The 10,364-nt window shown below is 38.8% G+C and overlaps 1 pseudogene; it reads left to right on the top strand.

Annotated features, from left to right (window-relative positions):
• The first annotated feature begins 966 nt into the window (after nt 1-966).
• On the top strand, nt 967-9,742 carry LOC149553792 (cation transporter HKT1;3-like; annotated as a pseudogene).
• Nucleotides 9,743-10,364: the final 622 nt, after the last annotated feature.

Below are 10,364 nucleotides of genomic sequence, written 5' to 3'. Positions count from 1 at the left end.
TGTGAGTGTTTACCGAGTGACAATAGTAATTAGTTATTCAAGACATCTAAGGGATCTGGATTTGTTTTGTGGTAACTGATTTACTCCCCCTCCCTCTCAGTTACTCAATCTATAATACCAACATTTACATCACTGAATTAGACTTCTATATTCAAGATTTTACAATAATCTCTTTAAATAGAAATTTAATTCATATAGAGAGAATCAATTTTTAGAACAAACTAATCTAGTTAGGACTGTTTCAAATATGACCTCATGATATATATGCGGTTCAAAACTACCTTTTAATAGTTAGACCACTGAACCAACATATATTCCTTTTAAACAATAAAACAAACTAGCATATTCCTTTTAAACAAAAAAATGAACTAGTAGTTCTTCAATTTTTAGAAGCATCTTTTGAAAACAAAGATATTAGGGTTTGTAAATGAAAACCCTTTTTATTTTTAACAAAAAAATCCTTCATATCTTCAAAACAAAATCTTTGCTTTTGAAACAAAAATTTCCAACTGACTGTGAAACATTTCAGTCTTTTATTTCCCTTTTTCTTCCTTTAAAAAAAAAAAAGATTTTGAGCAATTTCACATGAGAACGATCATACTTGCAAATGAATATTTACCAATTTTTTGATTTTCCTCCATCTTTTCTCTATTTTGAACGAAACCCTTTACCACTGTTCACTATTAAACACTCGCTTTGTTTTGGCCTTGGCCATCCATGCATGCACAAAGAGATCAAATAAATGAGCATCTATACAAGGGACAAGAGAAGAAATTTATCAACATGTTTGATACTTTACCATTCAACCTTTCATCCTCATAGATCAAACAAATCCTTTCCATATTCTATTTCACAAAGCAATGAAAAGAGCAAACAAATCTTTTCATATTCCATTTTCACAGAGCAACGAAACATTCCTTTCATTTTTTTAGAGGTATTTTATAAGAAGACTTTCAAACAAAACAAATGCCCACAACCAAAAGTAATTTTAAGAGTTCTTTCCAATCCATCATACAAAGATGACATTTGGCTAGCTTCTTTCGAAGCATATTTACTTGCTGGATGTGTTCCTAGACCTTATTAATGCCACATATAGCCTGTGCCTAAGATATTTTAAAAACGTTTATGATGCCACTGTTTTGTCATTTACATTTTCTTTTAATGCCACAACGTTACACCGGTGCCACGTAAACCATTTCAAACTTGCCACCTTTATTGTTTAAAACAATTTACCACCTTGCGACCAGTATGGTCAATAGGGGCTCCATTTCTATCTGATCCCTACTTGATTCATGTTATATATTTCACTGCCATTTCTGTAGTGGGTCTGATTCCTTTGAGAATCTCACCCACTATAACAAAAACACAATTGAATGTGTTTGAGGCACTTTTTTTTTTTTGATAAATAGTCATGTTCTATTAAAAAATATACTTAGAATACAATTCAAAAAAAAGGGGTCGGGGGATACAAGATCACCCCGCAAGAGAGTTCAAGCAACCTAAGGCAAAACTAAACACATGGCATCAGCCGAAAAAAGCAACTATTCATAAAAAAAAAACATATATAGCAACCTCAGGCTGCCAAAGTAGTGGCAGTCGAGGGGGGAGGATCATCTTTGTCATTGAAACCCCAACATTTTTGGGATTGGGGGGCAGGTTGGGCACAGACTAGTCGTCATCAAGAGTAGTAGTAGTACGTGGATTAGTGGCAGCCTTTGCATCTTTGACCTCAAGCATCGGAGGAGAAATCGCCAGCACCAAGCAAGGCCATTTGCCAACATTATCACAATAAGTGGCAGGAGGAGGAGGTGGGGACCAACTAGAGCCACCATGGGGTGGGGAGGCAGAGTGGTGCCTCTAGCTACCAGCCTTGCCACTAGAAGAGTGGTGGCGGGAGGCCTGCGAGCGCAGAGTGTGCGAGTGGCGGCTTGAGGAGTGGCACCACTGCTGACGGCCACGAGGCATCGAGGTGTCTGCCGAGGCATCTGGAGGTACTTGAGCCATAGTACAAGGGGCATTGCCCCAGTGGTTGAGTAGCTCCTGTAGGTGAGCAACTTCCAGGGCAACTTTGTTAGCTTGCACCTATATCTGCATAATAACATTGTTACAAATACAAGCTTTAGTGTACATTGCAATGTTAACATCCAAAAAGCTATGTGTGAATAAAACAACATTTCTATCTCTCCACAAAGTAAATAAAAGTTCCATCCTGAATGTATGCTAGATTTGGGAGTACTTTTGGGAATTTTGGGGGAATCACCCAGCAAGATCATGTGCCATGAAAATGGTTCAGGCCTAAAGGGCTTGAAAAAATCATGAATCCAATGCCAGTAATTCTATGCATGTTTACAAAACCAGAAAATATGTAGAAAGGACTTAGGCTGACCACAGAAGGGGCATCTAGGATCAGAAACCCTTATGTGCTTGAGTTGAGGCCCTAGGGGAAGACCTTGGAAGGCAAGGCACCAAGAAAAGTGGGTGATCTTGGGCTCAGTAATAGTGCACCAGATGGTATCGAAGTATTTTTGCCATTGAGAAAGCGAAGATTGCAAATGCCATCTCTTGTTGAGCGTGTCTACCATCGAAAGATGGGGAAAAAGCCATCGGTATCCCTTATTGGGCTTGTAGTTGGCAAAAGGAGTGTCAGGATACCACTTTTAGTCATGCCACCAAGGACAACCAGACTAGATTCCAACCTTGTGCACCAGATGTACAGGGATGGAGGAAAGCAATAGGTCAAAAGTTTGCCAATCTGTACGGACAAGGCAGTACTAAACCTACATATCTTCCTAGGTCTTGAAACTCATAGTGACTCTAGAAAAGAGATCTTTGACAGTTCTGATGCCACATTTGAAAAAATGAAGAGCATTGGCACCTTGGGTCTTATCAAGAGGGTTACCCTGAATGGCAAATAGGGGAGACCACCAAATATTCTATTGATTCAAGGAGAGACCATTACGAAAGTCATCCCCAGCCCAATGAAGCCAGGGCTTGATAGTCTTCCATGCTTTCCATATTCTCTTGATAAAAAATGAGCCTTGTATAACAATAGGATCACGCATGATGAGAAGGGTTTGAAAATCAATCCCCTTCCAGGCAGGTCTGTTTACAGGGAAGCCAAAAGAAATGCAATGGCAAACTAGAATCTTCCAAGATTCGTCTCCAGTAATAGCACAAATGATCCACTTGGCACAAAGTGTAAGGCCTTGTTTGTGAGCGGAAAGTAGACTGAGGCCACTAGATTCTTTAGGGAGGCAACAAAATTCCCAAGCGACTCTGTGAAATCCATGATGATCGGAACTAGAAGCCCAGAGGAAATCTCTGAGCAAGCGTTCCAGCTTAAGATAGGAAGCTTTGGAAGGAGCCCAATAGGAAGAATAATAAACATGGGTGCCACTAGAATCTTAGAACAAATCTAGAATTTACCAGCAAGAGAGAGCGGCTTGGTAATCCAATAATCAGGCTTTTTCACAATCTTAGCAAGGACACCATTCCAAAGCTCCAGAGGGGAAGCCTGAAAGGCAAAAGGGATGCCAAGAAAATGAAAAACTTCACCATGAGTGACCCATTTCCACTCAAACTGGCTGAGCCAATGTGGAGTTGGTGCCAAAGACTAGTAGTAGTAGAGCATTTTATGCCATTGAATGGTAGAGCTAGAGGCTTGACAAAAAGTCGTCAGACAAGATAGCGCATTGTTGATGCTTTCCTCCTTCCCAAGAAGAGTAAGGAAGGAATCATCAACAAAATGCCCATTGACAAGCTGGGAAGTAGAATTAGGAAAGGTAATGCCATGAACCAATCCTGAGGAAACAGAATGAACAAGCAAGTACCCAAACCCTTCAGCAGCAAGAATGTAAAGTGTTGGAACTAAAGCGCAACCTTGCCTAATGGAGCGAAAGAGTCCGAAGGCCTTAGATTGTGAATTATTAATGGTAATGCAAGCATTAGCATCACCAAAGACCATCTCCACAAATTGAATAAAGTTGGGGCCAAATTCCAGGGCTTGGAGCATAGCTAGGATGAAGGGGCCATTCAATGCGGTCATATGCTTTGGCAAAATCTATCTTCAAAAAGATAGCCTATTCCATCCCTTCAAAGACAACAATAATTTTATCAAGAATGTATCTGGACTTGATGAAGCCAATTTTCTCAGGCTGTACAATTAGCGGCAGCATGTGCTTGATTTTGAGAGAGAGTGCCTTGGCAATTATCTTATAAGCCACATTTAGAAGGGTGATGGGCCTCCAATTGCATATGTCCTCCAAATCACCAGCCTTAGGTATGAATTTAATATTTCCTTTATTTATAATGGCTCCTAAGCTTTTAGAATGATATGCTTCAAGATAGAATCTATGCAGATAAGGGCCAATTTTCTACCAGAGATGCTTGTAAAACTCATAGGGGAATCCATCACACCCAGGGGACTTCTCATCTGCCATAGAAAAGGTAGCCTCTTTAAGATCACTAAGGGAAAGAAGTTGCTCACAAAAAGCACACTGCTCCCCCACAAGGTGGTTGGGAGTAACAGAGATGCATTTTCGGAGAGCATCTTCCTGGGCAACCGAACTTCCTTGTGAAGCAAAAACATTCTCATAATGATGAACAAATGCTTGCAAGATGTCGAGGAGACTGGACAGAACAGTCGTGCCTTGTTTGAGTTTATGAATCCCAACTTTGGTATGATGGGCTTAGAGAGCATGAAAAGATTCCTTTGAGGCTTTGTCTCCAACCTTCAACTAGTGGAGACGAGCCTTGAGTTGAGCTCCACGGGCAGCATAGTTGTTAGCAACTTGCTTGTTATGTTGAATCTTGCCAAGATGAACTTGTAGATCCATATCAAAGGGGTTAAGAGTGAGAGCCTCAGAAGCTTTCCTTAGGGCAAGGTTGTTAGCTACATAAACCCTTTTTCTAAAAATGGCAACTTGACGCCCATAGATGCATAGGAATCATGCAGTTTTGGCAATGGAATCATTCCACCATTGAATTCATCCCTTGTGAGAGTGTGGATGTGGCTCTAAATTCCAGACACGTAGGATATGTGAGATGGTGGAAGCATGCATTAGCACTGATGTGTTGAGGTAAAATTGAGACTTAGCTACCTTGGGGACATTTTTTTGCCAAGTAATGCCAAAATAAATAGGATAGTGGTCAGATAAAGTGACATTTGATAGGGGAATGACAGGCAAATTTTGATCCTCAGAAAAGGAGAAAAAAGATTGCTCAGAGATCATGGCACGATCAAGATGTTTTAATATATGATTTGGGCCAGCTCAAAAGTTGGACCAAGTGTGCCAGACCCCACTACTCTGGCGGCGGTTAGTGTTGGGATCAAATAGGTCCAATTTATTACGCATGTGGTACCAAGTTTCTCTTCCCCTAGCTGTCCAACGAAAAAGCAGAATGCCTTCTTTGTCAGATGCCACTTCAACCATATTGAAGTCCCCACACATGACCCAAGTAGCTGGAGGCAAATTGTCAGAAAGCCAAGCCCACAACTGGGCTCTTTCAATAGCGTCATTGGAAGCATAAACATTAATGACTCCAAAAGAGTGATTGTTAATGGAAAGTAAAAGCCAAACAATTCTATGCACAGGGTCAGAACCGTGTGAAATAATAGCAGAATGAAGGCGAGGTGATAGGAGAGTAACTACACCACCTCGGCCAACATCATGTTGCGAGGAAAACATAATGCTATCCGGCCAAATAACACGGCATGCAACATCAAGCATGAAACCAGAGATCTTTACTTCTTGCAAACACAAAAAATCCAAATTATTAAGTCTATGATGGGTATCCCAAACATAGTACTTTTTGGTGAGGTCTATAAGAGCTCTAACATTCCATGAAAGGCAGTTCATGAGAACTCTTCCATGTCATCCTCGTCCTTGAGAGAGGAGTAGCTATTTTGCAAGAAGGTAGGAGCCAGGTGAAAGTCAGACGAGAAATCCTCTGAACTTACAGCCTGTCACTTTATCTCTAGTACCCTTGCATGTCTAGGAGGACTGCAAGAATGTCGTATTGCTGGTAGCACAATGGAAGAGACCTCAAACAGAGTGCGAGCCCCGACCAAGGTAGAAGCTCTGGTGGCGGCCTTGATCCCCTATGCATTAGCAGGGTTTGAAACCTGCGAACCCCTCAAAAGAGGAACTGTCGAAGTTGTCTGCGTCCCCATGCTAGCTGGTGTAGACCTTCCTGTGGGAATAGAAGGAACAATGACAACTACCGCATAAGATAAGGGGTCGAGGCAGCCTTGCCCTTGTGTCCAACAAAAACCCAATCTTCTTTTTTCCCTTCGACTTGTTTAGCAGGCACATCTTTAGGTTCAAGTTTTTCCTTGGAGGTAACTAAGGGGCAATCTTGAATCTTGTCTTCCGCCAACTGGCACCTATAGAAGGTGTTAGGTAGGTTCAAGTAAAGCACCTTCTGAGAGAAGGTCTACACCCCAATCTGAATTTTCATGGAATCATGAAGATCCTTGGAAAGATCAACTTCGATGCAAACGTGACGTTGAGGGCGAGCATTAAAAAAATTCTCAGGCTCCTTGGTGACAACCTTGCCAAGGGTTTGGGCAATGGACTCAATGAAATGCCAACATGGCAAGGGTAAACCTGGGAACTCAACCCACACAAGGACCCTAAGGTTTTTATCATCCGAGATAGTAAAGTCTCAAGACCATTTTTGGAAAACAAGTAGAGAAGAACGGACAGACCAAGGGCCGTTGGTGAAAATTGCCTCTGCTTGTGATAGGTTGGCAAAACAAAATTAAAAAAAACCTTTGGTAAGGTTGTGCATGGTATCAAGGTGGACCCCATGAGGGGTCCAACTCTTGTTAACCCTTTCTCTGAGCATAGCTTCAGGAGGAGTCTGACCCACAAAATAACCTATCAAGGTGTGGTGCTCTAACCAGTCACATGTAGCATCAAATTCTTGCAAAGGAAGGATAATATCAGGATTACCTTGTGAAAGAGCTTCAGGACAAACTTGCGTAGGAATTTGTTCGGAGGCGACACCATGGCAGTCCGAAGCAGTAGTGTGCACACCAGAAACAACTGGGTCACCGCTGGCCAGAGCCATGATAAAAAAGCCTAAAGACTCCCGCAGTAAATGCAGTTTGACATGTGTTGCCTGTAGAAGGCAAGTTCAGACGAAGAGACGTACTCAAGAGAACTGAAAAATCAAATGAGGTAGGAAACCGTAGCAGAGCGAAAATCAGACTTTTCTGAGGTCATTGCACATCGGTTGATGCACTTTTCACTAGTGTGTCATCTGCAAGTGTGAGCAGCTTGGGAGTTGTTCCCATGGAAGATCTTTCACACATCCACCTGGTTGTGATGATTATACTCATGTTTCTAGGCGCAGAAGTCTTCACCTCCTCTTGCTTTCTCTTCCTTGCAAGGCTCAGACTCAAGAGTCAACTCTCTATGAACAATAGTGCGCAAATGATTGATCAAGGCTCAAACGTCACAAGTGATCATGGTGGATGTACAAGACACTTTGATCATCATCTCCGTGCAAGGGATCAGATGAGAAGAGAATCAATACTAAACCCTAAAAAGCCTATTACTGATCCCGAGGATAACATTCATGGTGAATTAGAACTGTGCGAGATCAATGAACCAAGCAAAATGGTAACAGACTTTTGCCTTAATGAGATTAAAGGTGATGCTGATAACGTCGTGGATGGTGATTTAGAATACCAGGCTCTTACTTTTCTTGGGTATCTATGTTTTGGGTATTTTCTGTTTGTTCAGTTAGCTGCTTTTATACTCGTTTGCATCTATTTTTCTTTAGCCAAAGGTGGAGAAAGGATCTTGAATGAGAGAGGCATAAGAAAGTCTTTGTTTGCAGTTTTTACAGTGGTGTCATCGTTTGCCAACTGCGGGTTCGTTCCATTGAACGATAATATGATGCCCTTGAGAAAACACGGTGTTTTGTTTATGATATTGGCGGTTCATATCCTCATGGGAAACACAATGTTTGGTCCTTGCTTCACAGTTATATTACAAACACTTAGGAGATTTTCAAGAGTGGAGGGGAGGAGAAAATTATTTGATTATGAGTGAAGCGTGGGCGCAGGCTGTTTGCAGATCACTTGTTCTCCACAAGCCAAAATATGTGGCTCCTACTGTTCGCAGAGGGGTTCATCACAATTGAGATGGTTATGTTGTTTTCGTTGCATTGGGATGAGGCAGCTCTGGATAGTCTCACTTGTGGGTGAGAAGTTGATTGGTGGGGTGTTTCAATCTGTCAGTCCACAGATTCTCTCCCTGCCATATTGTCAATCCACAGCTTCTATCCCCTGCCATCCTCGTTATCCACATCATTTTCATGTAAGTTTTCTTCCTTGCTAATTTCATAATTTAATTTTGAAAATATAGAAATGCGTAAACTTTTAATGATAATTTGTGTTTTTTTTTGAAAGAGGGGACACAAAATTTGAATCTAATAATAAGGTAGGTATGCACATCTTATTTGCAGTATAATAAGGTGCTGTGTAAAAGATTATTTTATATTAGATAGGGTCATCTATAGATCAATATAAAAATTACTTGTGTAAGAATTGATTTCTTTTCTTCTTTCTTTTATTGAGAAAATAGTTTGACTAATTTAGAATGGTGGGGTGTTTCTCATATCTATAAAAGAAACTCTTTCTTTTCTTCTTTCTTTTATTGAGTCATTATTTTGATTGATTTATAGTGATGACATTTTTCTCATATTTGTATTTAAATCTCACATTCTAAATGTTGATTTGTTTAGATAGTAATTGGTAAAATTCACATTAATTTGTAGGTTCTAGCAAATATACGAGTATTATTTTGATGAGACACTCAACCAGATCAAAGCTTACAATGTGTTGTTAAAACTCTATTGATTGTAGTGGAAGGTTTCATTAAATGCATTGTGCTTGACTACTTTCCGTTGGCATTCATCTACCTATTTAAATGGATTCATTATTAAAGTTTTAATCTTCTTCTTTTTTGTAAATACACAAGTGTCAAAAATGTTTTCTTACCCAATTTATTTACTTTCTTATTAGAGTGTTTTAGGATTATGTATTTTGCACTTTATAATTGAAAATGATATATACTATATAAATATTTATATTTTTATATAATACTTATTTGAATCATGTTTTCAGTAAAAGGTATTTGTCACCCTATCCACTTTAAAATGTTGGAGAAGATATCATGAGTATAAAACCATCCTCAAAGGAAGAATCAAGCAAGAATGAAGATAATTGGAGTATTTGTATGCAATTTGAAAAGCTAGTTTTGCATGACTCATGTTATCTTCTTGTAGTAGTTGTACTAATTTGCATGATAGAAAGGAACAACCTTTCTCAAGATCCACTTAACTTCAATGTTTTGGCTATGGTCTTTAATGTTGTAATGTATAAATGTTTTTAACATATTCAAAATTATTATCTAACTTGGTTCTTGCATATTTAATAAACTTTGTAATGACATGAATCTTAGCAAGCTTGAATTTTTAATAATATTTTTGTTTGTTGTTTACAACAAATATAGAAATGTGGGGATTTCATTAGGATACAATTGCATCCCTTTTAACAAGGTGTGTGGACATCATTGCAAAGATGTTCTCTATAGCTTATCACACAAGTGGAGCACCAGGGAAAAAATAGTAATTATAATGGTCATGTTCTTTGGGCTTCTTAAGCAAATCAAATTGTCTTTGAGAAAACAAGTTATTCCTTCAAAATGTAGCTTCATATAATTTTTAATTTAAAAAAAATACTTTATCTTAAAATTTTGTAATAGTTTATCATAATACATAATAAAGCATATTTTATTTAATACTAGCTTTTTTATTTATTACATTAACAAGTTCTTAACCTTTCTTATATTTATGTAATATTCATGATTCATGTCTACTTTTAAAAAATATTAGAGGATGATATGATCCCTTTTCATTATCAATCACTTTCTAATATCTAAAATCATATACTCAAGTAAATATCAATTTGAAAGAGTTTCATAATAGTTAAAAAATAAATAAGTATTGAATTGATTAGATTAGATCATGTGGAAAAATGTTGAGGAATAGCACATCAACATTCACTATAGTGGCAAATAATTACAAAATGGCGATTGTTGCCTAGTGATCAATGTTGATTTGGTGAAGTTCTTACACATATGCAGGTTGGCATGTCACCCAAAGTTTACCAAATATAAGTCAAACCCCTGGGCCCATAGCTAGAGGATTTATGTCATTAGATCAAGTTTCAAAATGAAATAGCCAATCAAAAATATTTTTGGTAGATGGAAAATTAAAGATGGCCTCAATTCACCTTGGTTTTAAAGAATGTTTTAGGAGAGGGATGATATTCGCCACCCAAATATATA

This window comes from Cupressus sempervirens, chromosome 6 (assembly GCF_028749045.1).
Source record: "Cupressus sempervirens isolate cs-2001-9-10 chromosome 6, ASM2874904v1, whole genome shotgun sequence".
Classification (NCBI taxonomy): Eukaryota; Viridiplantae; Streptophyta; class Pinopsida; order Cupressales; family Cupressaceae; genus Cupressus; species Cupressus sempervirens.
The sequence above is the reverse complement of the archived record's forward strand: the minus strand, read 5'-3'. Positions and strand labels throughout refer to the sequence as shown.